This window comes from Linepithema humile, chromosome 8, assembly GCF_040581485.1.
Source record: "Linepithema humile isolate Giens D197 chromosome 8, Lhum_UNIL_v1.0, whole genome shotgun sequence".
NCBI lineage: Eukaryota > Metazoa > Arthropoda > Insecta > Hymenoptera > Formicidae > Linepithema > Linepithema humile.
In genome coordinates, this window is record NC_090135.1 from 1,726,233 (window position 1) to 1,747,162 (window position 20,930).

A 20,930-nucleotide genomic window follows, 5' to 3' on the forward strand; every position below is an offset into this window, starting at 1 on the left:
GGTCGACGGTAAAGTCTCCATCGCGCTACTAAAATTCCAAAAGCGCATTCCACTGTTCTTCTAGCTCGACTGAGGCGGTAATTAAAAATTTTTTTACTTGTATTTAGACTGCGACTCCGAGGATACGGTCTCATTATATATGTATTCAAAGGAAAAGCTTTGTCTCCTACAAGTACGAATGGAAACTCTGTGGCAGTAGAACTGATACACATAGGTCGAGGAATACACAATGTATTTGATTGAAATAAATGAGGCAATCCACTGTTGTCAAAGACACCTCCATCGCTTTGCCTTCATTGAGCTCCGATATCAACAATGAGGAAGCGATTCAATGCATCGCTTATTGCGAGTAAGTTGATACTGTGGTTTCCTTTATAATTGTAAAATAATGAGCCGCTGCGAGCTGGTGCCTGTAATGGTCAAATATCATTTACATTATCAGATTGCTAATGTAACAAGTCTGTATAAATGTATTATATATACACATATCATATACCTGAATGATAACGTGCTTTCCATCGATAGAACCTATACAATGTGGAAATTGACACGTCGTTTCAAATTCGTCTGCTACTCGGCGCCAATTTTTTTCACTGGGAACAAGAAAAACTTTGTCTTTTAAAGCGAGCCAAATTGCTTCACATGTTTCCGAAATAATGTGCGAAATTGTGCATTGGGCAATGCGATAGGCATACGACAATGATGTCATACTGTCACCACTAGCTAACCAGCATAGAGTCACTTGTAATCTTGTTCGAGCTGCTATTGGATTACGAATCATTTTCTGCTTTTCAATGCGAGGGCCAACTAGGTCCAATAATTTATTGAACAATGATGGAGACATTCGTAGATAATTAAAATATTTTTGTTCATCTAACAATTGCATCTCAACGATTAAATTATCACTGGCACCTTGCAAAAATCTTCTTTGCTCAGAAAAGATATATCTTACCCACATTAGACGTGGATTTCGCTCATCTTCCAATTCTTTGTAGCAAATGTAAATATAGAACATAGTCATAACTTTCTGCATTGTAATTTCTGCATATCTCTTCGATTGATTCCTCGCTTGCTTTAATAACATAATCATCACCATTAACATTATATGTGCAATCTCCATGATGAAATAATGATTTTCACTGATGTACAAATGTATATTTTTTGCTCACAAAGCTCGAACTCCAAATTATTTTCTGTTGACAGTTCGCAGTATACACAGCATAAACTTGAGTTAATTTAAAACACTTTGCCGTCCAAACCGATCTGCCGGATAACTAGTAATTCGAACCGTGCCGCTTGTATTTTTTTCCTCCTATTACATGGAGCCAAGAATTGCGCGGAAATGCGGCACGGGCTAGTGACAAATTAACATTTGTATGCATTTTTTAATGAAATTCATTAATTTAAATGCAATTATGAAATAGATCCGTTGAAAGAATAAGCGTATCGATAAAATTAACGTAGAAATAAGTCAATACATTTAAAAAAATGCATATAAATGTTAATTTGTCACTAGCCCGTGCCGCTTTTCCGCGCAGTTTTTGGCTCCATGTAATAGGAGGGAAAAAAAACAGGCGGCACGGCGGCACGGTTTTGGTTACTAGTTCCTTTACCGCGTACCGCGTACCGCGAACCGCGCTCCATGTAATCGCACCCTAAGGTTGCGTTCCGTTTTGCGCATAGCACGCATCGTTCGCATCGCTAATGCTTAGCGCATTGGCTGCGTTTCGTTTCATTATGCGCATGATACATGCTTTGAAACGGAACGATATTGAACGCATTAGAAGAGGAAAATCAAAATGGATTCCACAATAAATTGCGCTACCAATGTGACAATGTTTTTAATTGATAAAATGAGTGACAGTAATAGTAGTGAATCATCAATGACTCTTCCATTATGACTCTTCCTATTTTGACACTTTTTACAATATCGCTATCAATCGCCATATGCAATTACGCAATCGCATGGAACGCATAAGCTGCTGCAACTCAAACTTGAGGTAGCTGATGCGTGTATTATGCGCTGCAGGTGGTGGGGATCTAGGGAATTCTAAGCGCTGTTCATGCGCGCATTGAGTGAAACGGAACGTTTTCTATGTAATTCGTGCGCATAATGTGCGAAACGGAACGCAACCTAAGTCTATGACAGACTTGCCTTGCCATCTGTCACAAGTATAATTATAACCTTTATTTATTAAAAACAGATTAGCCTCCTCCGTCCAATTTCTAAGATAATAGCCCCGTAAGTCTGATTGCTTCGGGTCCCAATCAGTATGTCTCGCGTTGAAATCTCCGATAACTAGTGTCGGGCAGTGTTTATATTTATTAACAATGAGAGATAAGTCATTCAGAAACCCGTTAAAAGCGTGATTAGCTATATTGCGAGAGGAATAACAGCTGAAAATTATAATTTTGTTCCATTTTGCCACACAGAAGCCGTGTCCGCGTTCCAGCGGCCTGATTGGAAGAAACAATCCGGGGACTCTTCGCCATAAGATAGCGGAGAGAGGAGGATAATCTATTGATTGCACCCACCTTTCATCATCCAACGAAATCGAGTGTGGTTCCGCTATGACTGCAACTCCGGCATTGTATTCATGCATTATATGGCATAAATTGTCCTGCGCCGTTTTCGAGTGGTTCACATTACAGATAAGTATATTTACCGTGTTTACTTTATTTACCATAATATTAATTTACTATCTCCATTTCAGAAGCGGAGGGCTCCGCTGCATCCTGAGGTCTCCGTCCCTCGATAGTTATTACAGGTAAGGTATTAGAAACACCAACAGTGTCATTTTCTTTATTTACAATTGACTTATTCTCTAATGTTTTCCCGGGGGGTATGGGTTTACACAGCGCAGTGCCAGCCAGGTGATCCGCCCTTAGGCCTCTATCAGTGCAAACTGGGCATTTAATCCTGTTTTTGCAATTAGAGGATCTGTGGTCCGTATCTCCGCATCTGTAGCAGCAAGCTCTCCTATCTTTTACTTCTGTACATCTTTGCATCGTGTGGCCTACTGCGAGGCACCTGAAGCATTGGAGGGGCCTCGGATCGACCGGCTCCACCCTTACCGTCGTCCAACCTATGCTAATCCTTGCAGCTTCAAGGATGCACACGGCCGCCGCAATTGGGCATCTCGCGTATGCCACACCCAGACCCCCGCGAACAAATTTTATCGGGCTACATGATATATTACTCGGTAAGCATTTGCCTATTTCTGCAAGTATGTTGTTTATTTCGTTGATTGTTATAGAGTCATCGAGACCAACCAACTTTATTTGTGAGTTTTTGGTTGGTTTTCTAATTTTAACTCCGTTTGTATCATTGAAAACTTGTTGCAAGCTATTTAAAAGTAAGTCCGCTTTCAAATCCGAATCTTCTCCGGGAATTTCAATGATAATGCCACCCGTGATTGATCTTTTAATTTTCGTGTCTCTAATGTTCATGTCCGATAAAGAAATTTTTTCCCGCGTTAATCTAATTATCTGCGCATATGTCATGTCGGTACCGTCAATCAATATTGAAATCGCAGATGTACGCGGCACCTTTTTTTTAAGATTATCGACCTTATCTTTAAAGCTCTTATTATTAGGTTTTTTCTTATTATTGTCCGGAATACTACGATTAGTATGTCTGTCAGTAGCAGTGTTTTCATTATTCACATGTCTATTGAGATCCCTGGCATTATTTTTATCATTGTTAAATTCGTATTCCGGGTTGGTATCGGATTGTGTGCTGTCTCTAATAGGGGTAGATTTCAAACTCGTTCTCTTTCTCTTTCTAATATTCTTTCTGTTCCGCGGAACGGACCATTCAATTTCTCCTTCATCCATTGTAACAAAATTCTCCAAAATGTCATCATCACTTATGCTAACTATGTCCACTCTTTTAGTTATATTATCATTCTTATTGTTATTCATAATTTCCCTATATTTATTTACCGGTTTATTTTCGGCATCTGCCGAAATCACTACACTTCGACTCGTATTAGATTTGGCACTCGGGACATTTTTTAATTTAGCAGACTTATCCGACGGCACTTTGGAGCCCAGAGATTCCGCATAACTTTTCCCTCCGCTTGGGCGAGGAATTGACTTATTTTTACCCTTACCTTTGCGTTTTTCAGGGGCAACCGTGGAGGACCCAGGATAGAGGAAACCATCCGTCTCACCCCCTCCAGAGTTAAGATCCTCTCGAAGAAGTCTCGTCTCCCGGATGAGTTGCGACATACCATCCCCCAGTTTGTCTAGTGAGCGGATGATCGCCATGTCAATCTCCACTCGGCCTTCGGGATCTCGCAAATCACTATCACTATTTGTTGTTTTTCTCTTATTGGCACTTACTACCCTATCTTTAATTTTTGTTTTAGATGTACTACGTAAGTTATCTATGATGGAGGGGACCACATCCAGTTTGCTGTCACTGTTTCCAGTATCTGTCATTGAAGGTAAGTCTTTATTATAAGGATCAAAATCATAAGCGTCTTTTATAAGCTCTCTTCTTTTTAGTTCCTTCAGTTCTAGTTCTACAGAATCTAATTTCCGTTTGTTGTCATTAGCAGACTTCTCCATGTCGTAAAAACGGGCCCTCCAGTACTCTGGGTCCTCAGTAGAAGAGGCCCTCATGGACAGAAGGTCACTCGTTCTTCGTATTACTTCCAGAAGAACTTTAATTTGGCCACTAAAAGTGCCCTTGATGCCAGAAGATCTAACTCTGATGGAATCTATTTGTTCTGTCATATCCCTAATTTTCAAACTAAGTTGAGAAGCGTGTTCCAATGATAGACCAGCCATCTCCTCATCAATTCTCTTTCTGTTATCCACAGAGAAATGGACCGCGTATCTATCCTCCTCTGTTTCTTTGTCTTTAAAGGGTGAGTCTCTCTTTTTTCTTTTCCTGCTGGTGGAATTGGAAGTTGTTTTGGCTTTAATGATACCTTTCCTTTTTTTCCTCGAGGAGCCAGAGGAACCACCAGAGGCAGCCATATCCTCCGTGTCCGAGTGAACCGCCGTGCATAAGGAAGCCGGATCAACCACGCCCTCTTCTTCCGAGTCAATCAATATGGACTCCAAGGCCCCAGAGGGTCCAGCCTCACCATCGCATCCAGAGGGAATCCCGTATTTCTTCTTCAGCGGCAGGATTGTAATTGAGGAGCCAAGCCTCTCCATACTGGCGATAACAGGTTGGCATCTCACGCTCGCCGTAGACGTGGAAGCCAGCCCTTGGCATGTTAACGACCCGTGGGGGACAGGGACAATATCCCCCACGTGCCGGTTCTCGGAATCCGACTCCGAGACGTTTTTTCCAGTATTCTTGTACATTGTCATTGAGAGTAGCGTGGTTTTATTTACAAGAGTTTCCTTCTCTTGGTGAGACTCAATAAAAGTTTATACACTGCACTCGTTATGTCCCACTCTATTTATGGTAATAGAAACAAGAGCAGTGCTAGCAATATTCTAATATAATAGTAATAATAATATGCTCAAATATATATAACAGTTCTATTCACTTATAATCAATTTATCTGTCTAAAAGTCACTTTAGTTCATAAATGATTATTTTTACAACGATGTCTAACACTTTGTTATCTTCAATTGACTATTTTATAATTAACTGAACACTCCATTGTCAATTATTCACTATTAATCAGTCAATTAAATAATGACTTACTTGAATGAAATTTTCCCCCTATGTTTCAGGAACAGACATCTAGAGAAGCCCACGTTCAATCCAACGCAAAGCTATGAAGTTTGTTTGTTATTTATATATAAGTCCCTATTACTAATCAGACCTTTATATATTTCAGGAACATCTAATTAACTCAACAGAAGACGGGTATAAGGTAAGAATAAAGTTTCAATAAGGTGCCCCCACAGTCATAGTTTATTTATTATTCAGCACTGAGTCATATGTATTTAACCTTGTAATCACACAATAAAGAATTGCAATTCATACAGATTCCCTCTTGATAACTGTACCTCTCAGAACAAATTCAAATACATACTTCTATAATTTTCACGTGGCTATATATGTGAGATCAATTTCGAGACCATAAAGTACGTTAATATTCCACCATCCACATTATCCGGCATAATATTGCATAAGATTAATCCATTACATTGCTAAATTTTCTTTAATTTCCAATTAAGTCAACCAATAATTAATAAATCCGTCTCAGAGACATTGTATAAATTGTATAACGTATAGTTCCAAACTTGATATGCAATATCATTTAGCATAATAATAGTTCATCATACATTCGCATACACACAAGAATAGTACACAACACTATATTACAGAAGATTGATTAATTAACATCCACTGTGTTCTAGTTTCATAAAAGTCCTTTGGTATAATATCTTATCTCTAAGTAAGTCGATGACTAGTTATTAAATAATATAATATTTAGTTCATTTAGTTCATAAATCAGTAAATAAATCGATTTACCAAACTTAACTTATCTATAAATTTCATAGTCCTAGATATATCTTTAGAACTCACTGATAAAATTATTATAAATCAAACCATTATTATTATTTTAGTATAATTTCTCAATTCCTTTATGAATTAAATCATCCTTCCTCAGAGGTATCCTAAGTTCCGGAAGTCTTTATCATACTGTATTATACTTATGCATCTTATTGGCTAATTATTACAATTCATCCTGTTGTCACCGGATTCTTCTCGATATCTAATAATTCCTTAATAATATTTAGTCCGTATTCAGTTCACACATCAATCTTATGTAAGACATCACATTAATACAAAAGTTTCCACCATGCACCAGGATTCTCACCCAGAGTCATACCATTGCGTATTCTATATAGTACTTATATAATATTAATTCAAGATAATAGCTAGAATGTAATCACTATTTCACTATTCTTAGTTTAGTCTATTTATATATAAGATTAATTAAATGTAATAAAAGTTCTCAACCATTAGATATCTTATGCACATACAGTACCTTAAATTATCAAAACTCGTCTAATGAGCATTATAATCATAAATAGTTTCATATATTAATGTTAATCATCCATTAGAATATTCTATCAATTCAGTTAAGTCATTCCATATATTGCGCAATGATATTTAAAGCTAATAGGATACAGTTTGCAGTATCATATTAAACTAGGTAGTTTAACATAGATCTCGCTTACTTGTATTTTATGACAACAATATTTACAAAATGTTCATACTATAACGATAGTGATTCACTTTAATCTATAAGTTTAAAAGTTTAGAAGGGCACATCAATAGGATCACCACTATTACGCCTTTTCCAATATTTAATATGCGAATTATATTACGTGTATTCCTTGCAAAAGTCCATCTAATACAGGTGACTCCATAAAGGTATTATATTCAATCAGGGTTGTTCCGTCACCGGTGCAACATTTCCTCTATATAAATACTACTTCCTGGAGCAGGCACATATCACTATTCCCTCGATGTTTTAGTTCCAAAGATCTTTCAGATATATCCAATAATCATCCATTACATCCATCGTGGTTTCCATCACCACAAAAGACAGAATACAAGCAAATCAATCTGTGAAAGTAAATCATAATCAGTATTCATACACTAATACACAATCTTAATGAATATTGTTAGCACAGAATAGTATTTAAGTCGTCCAATCAATAGTTTTAATGAGCCGAAAAGTCTTACACGAGGGGCAGCAACAATCGGATAATAATGCTCGAGTAGGCATGCAGTAAATGTCATGTGTACAAGTACACATAAGCATCACCGATGCATCCTACACTAAATCACCAGAAGGCAACATGAACGATTGCGCTGCACATCGATTCCAACTCTAAAAACGTCACTTTGATTAGTAATAATCAGTAGAGAGTACTGGAAACAGTTTCAAGTGTAAGAAAAAGCCTCTTCATATCCAAGTTTCACAATAGGTCTGTTTTTTATAGCTGAACTGGCTGCACTAGTTTAGAGTTTATCTTTCTCCTTCTAATGTGGAGGGAAAAAGATAAACTCTGAACTAGTACAGCTAGTTCAGCTATAAAGAACAGACCTAATAATACATTGCACTACATTGCACTCAATTCAGCCATAAAATGCAGTTGCATAGATATGCAACTCCAATAGCCATGCATCAAAAAGTCACTAAATATAGTAATATTATGCAGATGATAATAAAACCATCTGAATCTTGTAATTAACAAATAAGTCTCTGATTATATGCACTTGTGCGATATAACCTCAAAATTCAGTATGTACCTTATAGTTTACAATTAAGATTACAAGGGATGTCTCTGTATTTGACATTAATAGGGCAACACTCCCTTGATGGTATCAATCCAGTAGTGACGCGAAATGAATTAATTTGCAAATATAAAATTGCAATCCAATTATTGCACCCGCTTCATATGCAAGTAAACTGACACAAAAAAGGGGGGGGGGAATTTATCACCACAAATTCAACGATTAATATATTAACATTAATACTTTAATGTAATTGTTCTTCCAAGTTATTATTATTATATTTAGTTATCCATCTCTATTAAAGTAATTGCTATAACGGTCAGCTGACATGAAGGGGTTAAGTATAGGTCTTCATACTATACTTCCTACAGACAGCCGCCGATCACAAAACACTCTATATGGGCATCTAAGGTGTCCCATAGTTCCTTGCAGCTAGCATTTAGTTACTGCACTGTTCTTTATAAATATTTATTAACAATTATATTCAGATTGCATCCTCTGCCTAAACTCAAGCTTGCCTGCGCATGCGCTGGAGTTATCCTTATGCAGTAATGTTTTATCCCATTATACGCTAATAAATACGCATACATGCGACAAAAGGGCGTGAAACCAGATACAATCGCCCCAATTAAAGATGATAATCAAGTAAAAGTTAATCAGGAAGCAGTATACGTTATGCCTACGAGGCATAAGGCTTCATAACCTCACTTTGCATAGCAGTGACTAATATCAAGATAATTGATCGAGAATAGAAAGTTGTGAGAAAAACTTCACCAAATTCAGCAAATAGCGATACGCTAAGCACGAATATCACCATTTCTCCATCCTTTGGAGCCTCAATCAGTCCAATAAAAGCACTATGAGCCAGAGCTACAGGAAGCACATCCGTCTTGCTCGATGGTCACACGAGACTCAACCTAACCTAACCTTTTTTTTTTTTTTGTTCCGAGATGAGAAAATCTTCTAAAGACACCCTGGCCCGGTCCAGGGTAGTGCTGGATTCGACCGAGACTTGCATCTAGATATAGTTCTCAACATGACCAACAGGAAGTTCCCCAATTCCTCAGCCTAACCAGGAATCCGACATCCCCGGCGGTCAAGGAATGTCCGATGTCCCAAGAGAGGACCGAGATCAGCGAAAGACATCAGTCATGCCAGAAAAAAAAACCCATCGCGCATCTCGACCGCCTACCAGCTAAAAACTCACCTCATGCCCACAGGCCCAGAGTGGAGGAGAAACAGGCTTACTATCCAGAGCATATCTCTGCTTCTCACCCAGGATTGCCTTAACAAAGGCTCTAACCAAAAAATCGGGAAACTACTTACAAAGTAAGTAAATATATATATATATATATATATATATATATATATATATATATATATACACAACTTACTAACTAGGAAAAAACTATACAAAATTAAAATTTCAAGAACGCAACGCCAAACCTCTACATAAGGTTTCCGAGTTGCCCCATATTAGAATATATATATATATATATATAATTATATAATCCAAATATAACTAAAAACAAAAATAATAGTAATTTAATTAATTAAATATCAGAGTCCAGATAAACTAGTCTGGGTTCTGTCCGCCGCCTGTCTCTCTCTCTCTGCCGCCTCTTTACGAGTTAAAACCCGTGTACAAAATAAAGAGAAAGCCTTCCATTTATCTATATTTTCCAGGATAGCATCAATAACGGACGGGAGATCTAACTCAGTCCCAACACTTCTTATCAAATCGCCCCTTTCCGCGCTCCAGGCATTACAGAACTGCAAATTGTGTTGAGCAGTATCCAGTTCGTTTAAACAATTAGAGCACTTCGGTGTATTAGATTTTTGAATTTTATACAAGAATGTGTTGAAACAACTATGACCCGTTAAAAATTGGGTCATATGGTACGTGGTCCAACCATGTTTCCTATTGACCCAATCTTTCAATCTGCAAACAAGTGCCTCTCGCAGTCTTAGACTGGGGAGAGAGTCATTCATCTCCGATAACCTCAATTTCCAATCCTGTAATGCCTGATCTCTTGCTTCTAATAGCCAATTCATTTTGACACTAGGGGATGTCTCCTCGCCATTCTCAGTGGCTAATCGATTTCGATAATACATCACCGTTAATCTATATGCCTGGATATCCAGCGGTGGAGTCCCAGAGATAATAGAAGACGCCACCACTGAAACGGTACGGTATGCGCAACATACTCTTTGTGTGATTTTACGTAAGAGTCTATCCATTAAAATTTTAGCTCTCCGGTTTTTCGCGAAGGAGATCGACCAGACGGGGGCTCCGTAGAGAATCATAGAGAGGATAACATTAAGATAAAGTTTTCTAGTTCTTTCATTTGGACTTCTACAATTAGGCATGACTCCTCTGAGGTATCCAACAGTTTTATTAACTTTATTGTATAAACTTTCAAAGTGACTGGTGAACTTCCAGTCCCCATCCAATATTACACCTAAATATTTCTTGTTAAGGGCCACCAATATCTCTTTATCTTTAATTATCAATTTATGTGTTTTACTTGAGATTACAGAAGTCGGAAACACCATCGCCTTCGTCTTATGTGGCGAAATCTCCAAGCCGAGTCTCTCGATCTCCCGTATAACGTAACCAGACGCAACCATCGCTACATGAGAGGCCTCCTTCATGCTCTCTCCCGATACAATCAGGATGGTGTCATCCGCGTAGCCAATAATGCCGCAGCCAACCGGAAGGGTCAAGTTAAACACACTATTGTATCCGATGTTCCACAGAGTCGGCCCAAGGACCGAACCCTGCGGAACGCCGCGAAAAACCCCCCTTTTACGCGTTTTACCCTTCGAATCCGTATAAATAAGGCTTCTTTCGGATAGGTAAGCCGAAACTATCCTGCACAAGTAGCTCGGGAATTCCATGGAGATCATGGCCGAGCGCATAACGCACCAAGGTAACGTATTAAACGCATTTTTGATGTCAAATGCAACAGCCACTACAATTTTACCAGAATTAATCTCGTCGGTAACCATTTCTCTGAGTTTCAGGATTGCATCTACAGTCGACCGCCCCTCCCGGAAACCATATTGATTTTCAGAGAGGAAACCAGTCGACCGCAGATGATCATCTATTCTAGAGGCAATTATTCTTTTCAGCAGCTTGGAAGACTCATCCAAAAGACAAATTGGCCTATAAATTCCAGGATTTGAGGGATCTCCCTCTTTCTTCTTTAAAAGAACTAGTTTAGCAGTCTTCCAAACTGCCGGAGACACCCTCCCTGAGATACGCGCTGAAACAAGCCCGCCATATCTCCATGAAGCACGACGAGCTACCCGTAATGACCCCACCGAGGACACCATCCGGCCCTGGGGCCTTCCGATTACCTTGTAACCTTTTAAAGGCCCTTTTTAGTTCTTCACAGGTGACGGAAAAATCATCCTGCCATATAAAGTGACACTCAACATACCTATGCTCACTGGGATCATCCGGAAAGAGAGCATTAACAATTTTTAATATCAGTGAATGAGGAAGCGTCTCACAGACCGAGTGAGAGACTGGTCTAAGTTTCTTCAAAACGATTTTGTAGGGAAGACCCCACGGATTGCTATTTATATCCACAAACAATTCGTTCCACGCATTACGTTTAGCTTTAAGAATCCGTAATCGATATTCACGTAGACTTAATCTATATTTTCTATACTCTATGTTTGTTTCAATAGGGTCACCCTTTCTTGTGACCCGAGTAAGAACACGCCGCGCCCTCACTACATTCACACGGGAGGCCGCCACTTCCTCATTCCACCAATACGAAGACCTTCTACTGTATCCCTTATTTCGTGGCATTGACAGGTCCGAGATACCCCTCAGAGATTCTCCCAACCAGTCAACAAAACTATGAGCGGTAATCATATCCGACAGATCGATGGACCAAACAGCGCCAATAGCCCCGGTCATTAACATATCTAAGTCTAATTTATTATATTTTTATCTAGGGAATTGCTTATTTATGGCCCTAAAGTTCCTAGCGGCACCATGTGCTCCAACGACTAGTCGGATCATCCTATGATCTGACAGGGTGACGGCTCTAGATTCTACAGTACAGTTCGTGATTAATTTTCTTGCCTTTATGTTGGCAAGCACCAAATCTATCACCGATTCACCCTGCCATCTCACACATGTGTTCACACGGTCTCTGTTTATCAAAAACAGACTAACCTCCTCCATCCAATTACCAAATAACAAACCGCGGCTATCAGTTTTCCTTGGATCCCATTCGGCATGACGTGCATTAAAATCACCGAGAACCAATAACGGAAATTGTTTATATTTATTTATTAAAATAGTAATATCATCTAAAAAATTATTGAACGCAAAATTTGATATGTTACGTGAGGAGTAACAGCTAAAAATTATAAAAGAATTCCAACGAATAACACAAAAGCCGTTTCCTCTTTTGAGTGGTTGCATTGGCAGGAATTTACCCGATACACTACGCCAAAGTATGGCAGATAGAAGAGGATCGTCAACAGATTTTACCCACCTGTCATCGCCATCTGGAACGGAATGCGGCTCCGTTATAATCGCAATACCAGCATTGTACTCGTGCATTAGTTGACACAAGTTGTCCTGTGCTGGTTTCGAATGATTAACATTGCACATAATTATATTAGCCATTTAAATGTCTGTATCCATGTTGCAGGCGGATGACTCCACCGTTTCCAGAGGCCTCCGCTCCTCCGTGTATCAGGTAAGGTTTTGAAATGAATATTACCATTTTCTTTATTTACATTTTCCTTAATACTTAATATTTTCCCAGGAGGGATAGGCTTGCACGCCTGTGTGCCAGCCAAATAATCGTCCCGCAAGCCCCTGTCTGCACAGACAGGACATTTAATTTTGTTCCTACAAACGGAGGCCCTGTGATCCGATTCTCCACATCTATAGCAACAGGTCCTCCTGTCTTTGGATTCCGGGCATCGTTGGAAAGTATGACCAACAGCCAGACATTTGAAGCACTGTAATGGCTTCGGATCCACAGGCTCGACCCTTACTGTCGTCCATCCGATATTTATTCTCGCGGCCTCAAGAATACACACCGCCGCAGCGATTGGACATCGCACATACGCAACACCCAGTCCGCCTCGGAGAAAACAAACTGGGCTACAGGTGATACTACTCGGTGTACACTTACCAATTTCAGAGAGTATCGTACATATCTCTAATGTAGAAATTGAGTCATCCAATCCCGACAACTTTAATTGCGAAGTTTTCTTCGGTATTCGAATCTTAACACTATTATTATCTTTAAAAAGATGACTCAATCTGGATAATAACATTTCTGCTTTAAGATCTAAATCATCACCCGGTATTTCTATTATAATTCCACCCGTGATGGACCTCTTAATTTTAGTGTTACAAATGTTCATTTCTGTCAAGGAAATTTATTCTCTCGCGATACGTAGTATTTCAGAGTATGTTATGTCAGTCCCTTTAACTAAAATTGAAATAGCCGAAGTACGCGGAACCATTCTTTTTAGGCTTGCAACCTTATCTTTAAAGTTATTAGTAGATTTAATTTTATTCTTAAAATTACTTGAGTTATTATTTCTAGCAACATACTCCACGTTCCTTTTATATTTAACAAATTGATTGTTATTATTACTACTAATATCGCCCTCCGGATTTGTATCTGATTGTGTACTTTCTTTGTTGGGTGTAGATTTTAGTCTTTTCTTTTTCCGAGTACTTTGCCTATTTCTAGGAACTGACCACTCAATTTCTTTTTTGTTATCTACTTCGATGAAATTTTCAAAGATCTCTTTTTCACTCATGTTATGAATACCACTTCTCTTAAATAATCTATTTTCATCATCATCAATTAGTTTAGTAATAGTATAATTTTTTGAATTTACAACTTTAGCACTGATATCAATCGGAGGTCTATCACTTCTACCGGCAATCTTTTTACGAGATCGATTAGTGTTATCAACTTTCTCCTGTGCAACTCGTGTAACAAGAGCACCAGCGTAAGTTTTTTCGCCACTTGAATTATAATTTAACTTCTTATTCTTATTCTTACCTTGTAGTTTTTCAGACATACCTTTGATAGGCCTGGAAGCAGGAAAAACATCATCTTTAGATCCTCCGGAATTTAAGTCCTCCCTGAGGAGCCTGGTCTCTTGGATGAGCTGAGTCATACCCTCCCCCAGCCTGTCGAGAGAGCGGATGATCGCAAGGTCCAATTCAACACGACCATGGGGTTCCTCACGTATTTCACTTCCAGCATAGGGGTTTATCCCCCCTACATACTTCACTTCACTTACTTTAGGTTTACTCGAGGAACTACGAGGTCTATCTACAATGGAAGGAGCAGCGGCTCTCAACAAGCCGTCACCCGCCTCTGCACCGCTATCCGAGAGTACAGGCAATTCCCCATCAGGTAAGTCAAAATTATAAGTGTCTTTAATTGTTTCTCTTCTTTTAGCTTCTTTCAGCTCTACCTCTAAAGCAGCAGCCTTAATTTTGTTGTCGTTTGCAATTTTTTCTGAGTCGTAAAATCAAGCCCTCCAATATTCTGGATCCTCATTGGAAGATGCCTTCAATGATAGGTCACCAGTTCTGCGAATCACCTCTAACATCATCTTGATCTGTCCACTAAAAGTTCTTTTTATACCCGTAGATCTAATTCTTATAGAATCGATTTTATTCGTCATCTCTCTTAATTTGAGATTTATCTGTGCAGCATGTTCGAGGGCAAGTCCCGCCATTTCCTCATCTATTTTTTTCCTGTTATCAACAGAAAAATGTATTGCAAATCTATCTTCTTCCCTTTCATCTTCTTTAGGGGGGGGGAATTCTTCTTTTTCCTCTTTCTACTGATAGGAGTAACCTTCCCTTTGCTTTTCTGTTTAAGCGAGCCCGAGGATCCACCAGAGATTATCATCTCATCCTCCGAGTAGTCCGTTCTACAGTAGGAAACAGGATAATTGTCATCCTCATCTGAAGCAAGCAGGACGGTTTCATGGATTCCAGAGGGACCAGCCCCACCATCTCCACCAGAGGACACCCCTTGACCTCTCAACGGAATAAGGGTTACTGAAGAACCCAGCTTCTCCACACTGGCGATAATTGGTCGACTCCCCACGCTCGCCAAAGACGTGGAGGTCAGCCCTTGGCATGATGACGACCCGTGGGGAACAGGGACGATATCCCCCACGTGCCGGTTCTCAGTATCCGACCCTGAGACGGTTTGATCCTTTGTTTCGTACATGTCCATAGAGAAAAGCGCGGTTTTATTAACAAGAATTTCCCTCTCTTGGTGAGACTAATCTATATACATCGCAATCGTTATATGTCCTACTCTATTCGTGTTAATAGAAAAAACGAGAGCAATGTCCATTAGAGTTCCATTTAGTATATAATATTTTGTATGTTTGTTTGAATATTTTACTACAAACCCGTTTCTCAAAATAATTCATCTAAATTGTCATGTTTATAAACCGAACAACACAATATTATTCTGACATTATTTCTTAAGGGGTTACACCACAGTAGAAATTTCAAAAAATTGTTTTTTTTTATTGGCTTAAAAAATCCTTTGAACCTTCTAGAATAAGAGACAAACGGTTTTATATCTGCCAGAAATCGTTTTCATTGAAATTTCGAGCTCTTTCTCGACCCCTCCCGACTGCTCCGAAACGACTACCTGCGGTAAATACGACACCTGCTTGTCGGGTACAGCATTATGTCTTACCATTCAATTTCTAACTTCTCTAATACACTAATAGATGTCGTTAGAAACATTTTCAAGCATGTTGAACACAAAGTACGTTAGTACAGCGTCCTTTGATGTTGAGAGAAGACGTAAATTTTGCGTGGAAGTTATTCGAAATCACGATTCTCTTTTGCAGTGCCTAATTTTTCACACGTTATTTGTAGCCTTGACATTTATGTGAGTTACAATGAGTGAAAAGAAAGTGTATGCAAGCCATAAAGGCTCAAAAATATCGTATCAGACGCGGCGACGGAGCAACGTGACGAAACGACGACCGCCGAACAGATATGAAGCGGAGGAAGATTCGGCCGGTGTCAGCGCTTCGGCAAAGAAATTGAAAGTGGATACTGACGATATCGATATACAAAGTGAATTTGGTTATCGAATTATAAACTTTTTTGCCGTTTTCTCTGTCATTTCGGAATATGTGAAGTGCAAAACGTGCAACTCTGATATACGATTTCTCGAATCAGGTATGCGGGGTTTAGGCTTCAAAATAACCGTCTGTTGCTCGAATTGTCCAAAAGTTGAAATCCCGAGTTGTCCATTCATACGAAATGGATATGAAATTAACCGTAGGATTGTACTAACAATGCGACTATTAGGAGTGGGGCTAGCTGGAATAATGAAATTCTGCGCATTTATGGAATTGCCACGGCCTATATTTCAAAGTTGTTACGACCGTGCAGTAAATATAATTTTGATCGCTACGAATGCCGTGCGAGACTGTAGTATGAAAAAGGCAGCAGAAGATGAGAAGAAGAAAAGTGAAGAAAATGGATTGCATACAGGAATAACTGTATCTGGTGATGGTTCCTGGAGAAAACGAGGATTTTCGTCTCTTTTCGGGATCACATCATTGATCGGATGGTTTACAGGGAAAATTGTTGACATTGAAGTGAAATCGAAATACTGTAAAGCTTGCGAGCACTGGAAAAATAAATTAGATACTGCTGAGTATGAAGAATGGCTCGAAACTCATGCCGATCAATGTCAGTCGAACCATGAAGGCTCATCGGGTAAAATGGAGGTAGATGCTGTCATCGAGATGTTTCAACGTTCCGAAGCTTTACACGGACTTAAATACGCAAATTATATAGGTGATGGTGACAGTAAAACTTTCAAGGGGATATTGAATGCAAAACCGTATGAAAATTTTGAAGTGTCAAAAAAAGAATGTATTGATCATGTACAAAAACGAATGGGCACTCGGTTGAGAAATTTGAGAAAAAAAAACAAAAAATCTTGGAGGAAAAGGAAAATTAACTATGAAATTAATTGATCAGTTAACAATTTATTATGGCTTGGCCATTCGACGGAATTCAAACTCGTTGGAAAATATGAGAAATGAAATCTGGGCGACATTATTTCATAAAATGTCAACTGACGAAAATCCACAGCACGAAAAATGCTCAGTCTTGGTGCGAATGGAAGAAGGCGCAAGCAACGGGTTCCTTAGACTCCTTTCATCATAAGCCGGCACTATCGAACAAAGTTTTTGAAGCCATCAGACCAATCTACGAGGATTTGAGCCGTGACGAGTGGCTGAATCGTTGCTTGGGAGGCTATACGCAGAACAGCAACGAAAGTTTTAATTCTACAGTCTGGCACTTGGCTCCTAAAAATTATTCAAGCGGAAAGAAAATATTACAAATAGCAAGTGACATTGCTGTTTGTAATTTTAATGATGGACTGACAAACGTTTTAAGAATAATGAAAGTGATGGACATGAACATTGGACCACAATCTTACAACTTTTGCTTAGAGATAGACGCTGCTCGAATACAATGCGCGGAGCGCTCTTTGACGGACGCAGCGAAAGAGGCTCGCTCCAGCATAAAAGCGTCCAGGAAAGAAAACGAGGAGGAGCTTAGCAACCTGGAAGGTCAGCTTTACGGTGCTGGAATAGCAGATTAAAGGTAAAAAATTTTTAATAATCAAATTTTTTATTTTATCATGTTCGAAACACGAGTCAAAACTTTAAACGCGTTTTTCTCGAAACACGTTTTTTTAAATCGGCACGCAGCATAACTCAAACAATTTTCTATTTTTTCACTCCAAATTAATATCACATCTTTAAAACAACATTCCGCATAGAAATACGTAGCCGATTTTCGATAAGTTAATATTTCGATTTTTTAGGTACAAATAAGTGCCCGTTTTTTGGTAGTAAAATAAACTTTTTTTTTCAAATGCTCGCCAATTTAACAAAAATGAATATTTTCAAAATCCCCTACGTATTTCTATAGCTATACTAATGTAGTTTAAGAAAAAATTTTTTATTTTGTTCCAGATTTATTTTTGCTACACTTCTACTGCGTGCCGCGGAGCCCCTCCAAAAAAAACCGTTCCGCAAAAACGGCTGTTGGGCAGCCATTTTGTAATATTTTTTAATAAACAAAATTTTTTTTAAAACTTCAAAACATGCTTAACAACATCCTTAAAAAGAATTACCCTTTTACTTTTCCTTCCACTTAAAAAAAAATCGCAAAAAAACGTTAAATTTTCGCTCTCTACTGTGGTGTAACCTCTTAACTAATCACTTACTTTATGTTTCAGATGTCAGCCAATCATCAGTGCCAGATAAAACACAGAGGAAACAAAGGTCAGGTAAGTATAAACCTTTATTTATTAAGTATATTTTATAGTTCATTAAGTAGTTGTTCTTTTATTTCATTTTAGAGACAATCCACCAATCCACAACAGTATATAACACCACTCGGAGCGACCATTTTATTCAGGTAACCCTTATAATGTATTTATCAACAATAAACAATTTAAGTTTAAATCCGTGATGTAATTTCCCTTACATAACAATCCCACACATATATTACCACATTAATAGTACATATCTTAAGACAGAACTCATAATTCACCAAATAAGCATTAATGGAAAACAAGAACTTCCTTACTTCCACATCAGAGTGTAGAGATTGCAATATATACTATTTCGCATTAATGTTTAAGTATTCTCTTATCTAATCTTAAGTTCAATATATGTTGGTACCTCAAAACATAGTCAATAAAATACTCAGTCTTTCAGAGTGATCTCGGTATTAAACTATAATCGCTATATAATATTATTACATTGTCATAATCACTAACATTTTTATCTATTAATAACTAAAAGAACAGACATCCATAATATCATAACTTAATCATATACTTGGTTAAACTATTAGCAAGATAGTCTATTCCTATCCATGTCCATTTTAATTGTCAAAATATGACAATTCTATACCTAATATCAATGTCACTACAGGTATAATGTATAGTTTAATAAACAAATAACTTATTCTCTCAAAAACATAATAAAAGTTTCTGCATCGAAGAAAAGTTTCTTATGTACTTAGTATTCACTCAGAACTAAAACTAAGTCTATACATAAGTACAATATTCAATGTCTTAAGAATTCACCTTATATTAACATTATTCTATTATATATCATATCTAATTTAAATTCAATGTATTCTATTCTATTCTAGCGCAGGGAGTATAAATCCTCAGTCTTTCACAGAAATCACAATATTAAACCCTATTTTATATATAAACCGTTTCTAAAGGTTTTTTATAAAGGTTTTCCATCTATACTTAGTAAGTAGCATTCACAATCAAACACATTACACCCAATTGATCGATCCTTAGATCTGTAAGTTAATTGAGAAAGATTAAATTGGACTGTATCCGTCATTAATCCTCGAAATTAAAAGTTTTATTTAATATAGTGAGTCATCCTTAGGTATATTCATTTATTCTTAATTTAGTTTAACTTAATATGAAGTAAAATTTCTCCAAGCATATGACCTGTCTCACATACTGTCATACAATCATACAATGTTCGATCAGAATTTATCTTTAACCTATAAACGTATTCCGTATAAATAAATACAGTCAGATTAGGCTAAAATATATCGAATTAACTATATTAATTAAATCCAAGCGTGTTAATCAGATCGCACTATTCATGTTTATACAGAATAAGCCAGATTTAACAGGCTCCGCGAATCAGAATCAACCACTAAATCTGATCGTTACTTCCAGATTCTTTACATCACTATAATACTACACTGTACGAAAAAACACAGAGCCTTACAGGTAAGTGTGTCTCAACAGAAGCATGAGAAACAGTACAGGATTCCTGGTGACTCCACATTCACATAAATTCCAGATCCGTTCCAAAAGTGCTCAATAATCATAGATACTTCAAATATTTCCATAACCCATATGAGATGGTATTAATTTCATTCAGTCTGCAAACATATTATAATAAGTATCTCAACAAATATTACATATGCATTATATAGGCGTATTGCCCAATGGATTGTGTTCGACTTGGTTGAAAGTATGAAACCAATTTCTTAGAAAAATATAATTTATTTTTCCTCGTCAGAGAAATAGAGTATATGTACAAGTTTTGTTTGATTTAATTAATTGCGCCCGAGGCGCTTTCTCGTCAAATGTGTAAGGCCGAGAGTTAAAAGAAAAATTGACGGGCGCGGTAAGAAATTACCGGCCGCGTCTTAGTGTGTTGAACGGGTCCTAAAAAGGACGGTTCAATTGAGTTAGCTCGTTGCAGCCCCTTTCCCGGCGTCGGTGGAACTCCGTTCGGGAAATGGTCTTCCGTCTGACAACTGCTCTCTGAGCAGGCTCTGAGCGGCGAAGTCTGTACTGCCACGGAACGAGTCTCTGGTGCGCTGGTAACTGCAACCGTCTCGGCTCTCGGTATTACGGATTGCTCCGTGTACCGAGGAGAGAGAGGTCTCCGAATTTGGATGTCGCCTTGTGTAAGAGTGTCCCTTGGTGGTCGAGTCAACCGGACGCAGAACTCTAGTGGAATCAATTTCCAAGCTAGAGACTGAGGAGATGACGGCGAAAATGGAGTATCCGCGGGCCGCTTGGTTGAAATGTGCGGCCGATGCTGGGACTCTGTTTTCTTTCTACGCGCC

The 20,930-nt window shown here is 38.3% G+C and overlaps 2 long non-coding RNA genes and 1 pseudogene across 5 annotated transcripts; 2 read left to right on the forward strand and 1 right to left on the reverse strand.

Annotated features, from left to right (window-relative positions):
- The first annotated feature begins 1,768 nt into the window (after positions 1-1,768).
- On the forward strand, positions 1,769-5,962 carry LOC137001458 (uncharacterized). Of its 4 annotated transcripts, none has more exons than XR_010891467.1 (5): positions 1,777-2,242; positions 2,434-3,203; positions 4,131-4,451; positions 4,566-4,877; positions 4,964-5,962. It is a non-coding gene; the product is annotated as an uncharacterized lncRNA (long non-coding RNA). The 4 variants fall into 4 exon arrangements; XR_010891465.1 differs by having other exon boundaries at positions 1,778-2,242; positions 4,961-5,962; XR_010891466.1 differs by having other exon boundaries at positions 1,769-2,242; positions 4,563-5,962.
- A 222-nt stretch (positions 5,963-6,184) lies between these two features.
- LOC137001459 (uncharacterized) lies at positions 6,185-9,579 on the reverse strand. Its single transcript, XR_010891468.1, has 2 exons — positions 7,676-9,579; positions 6,185-7,555 (listed from the first exon to the last, which is right to left on the reverse strand). It is a non-coding gene; the product is annotated as an uncharacterized lncRNA (long non-coding RNA).
- Positions 9,580-16,143: 6,564 nt separating this feature from the next.
- LOC137001771 (uncharacterized) lies at positions 16,144-17,956 on the forward strand (annotated as a pseudogene).
- Positions 17,957-20,930: the final 2,974 nt, after the last annotated feature.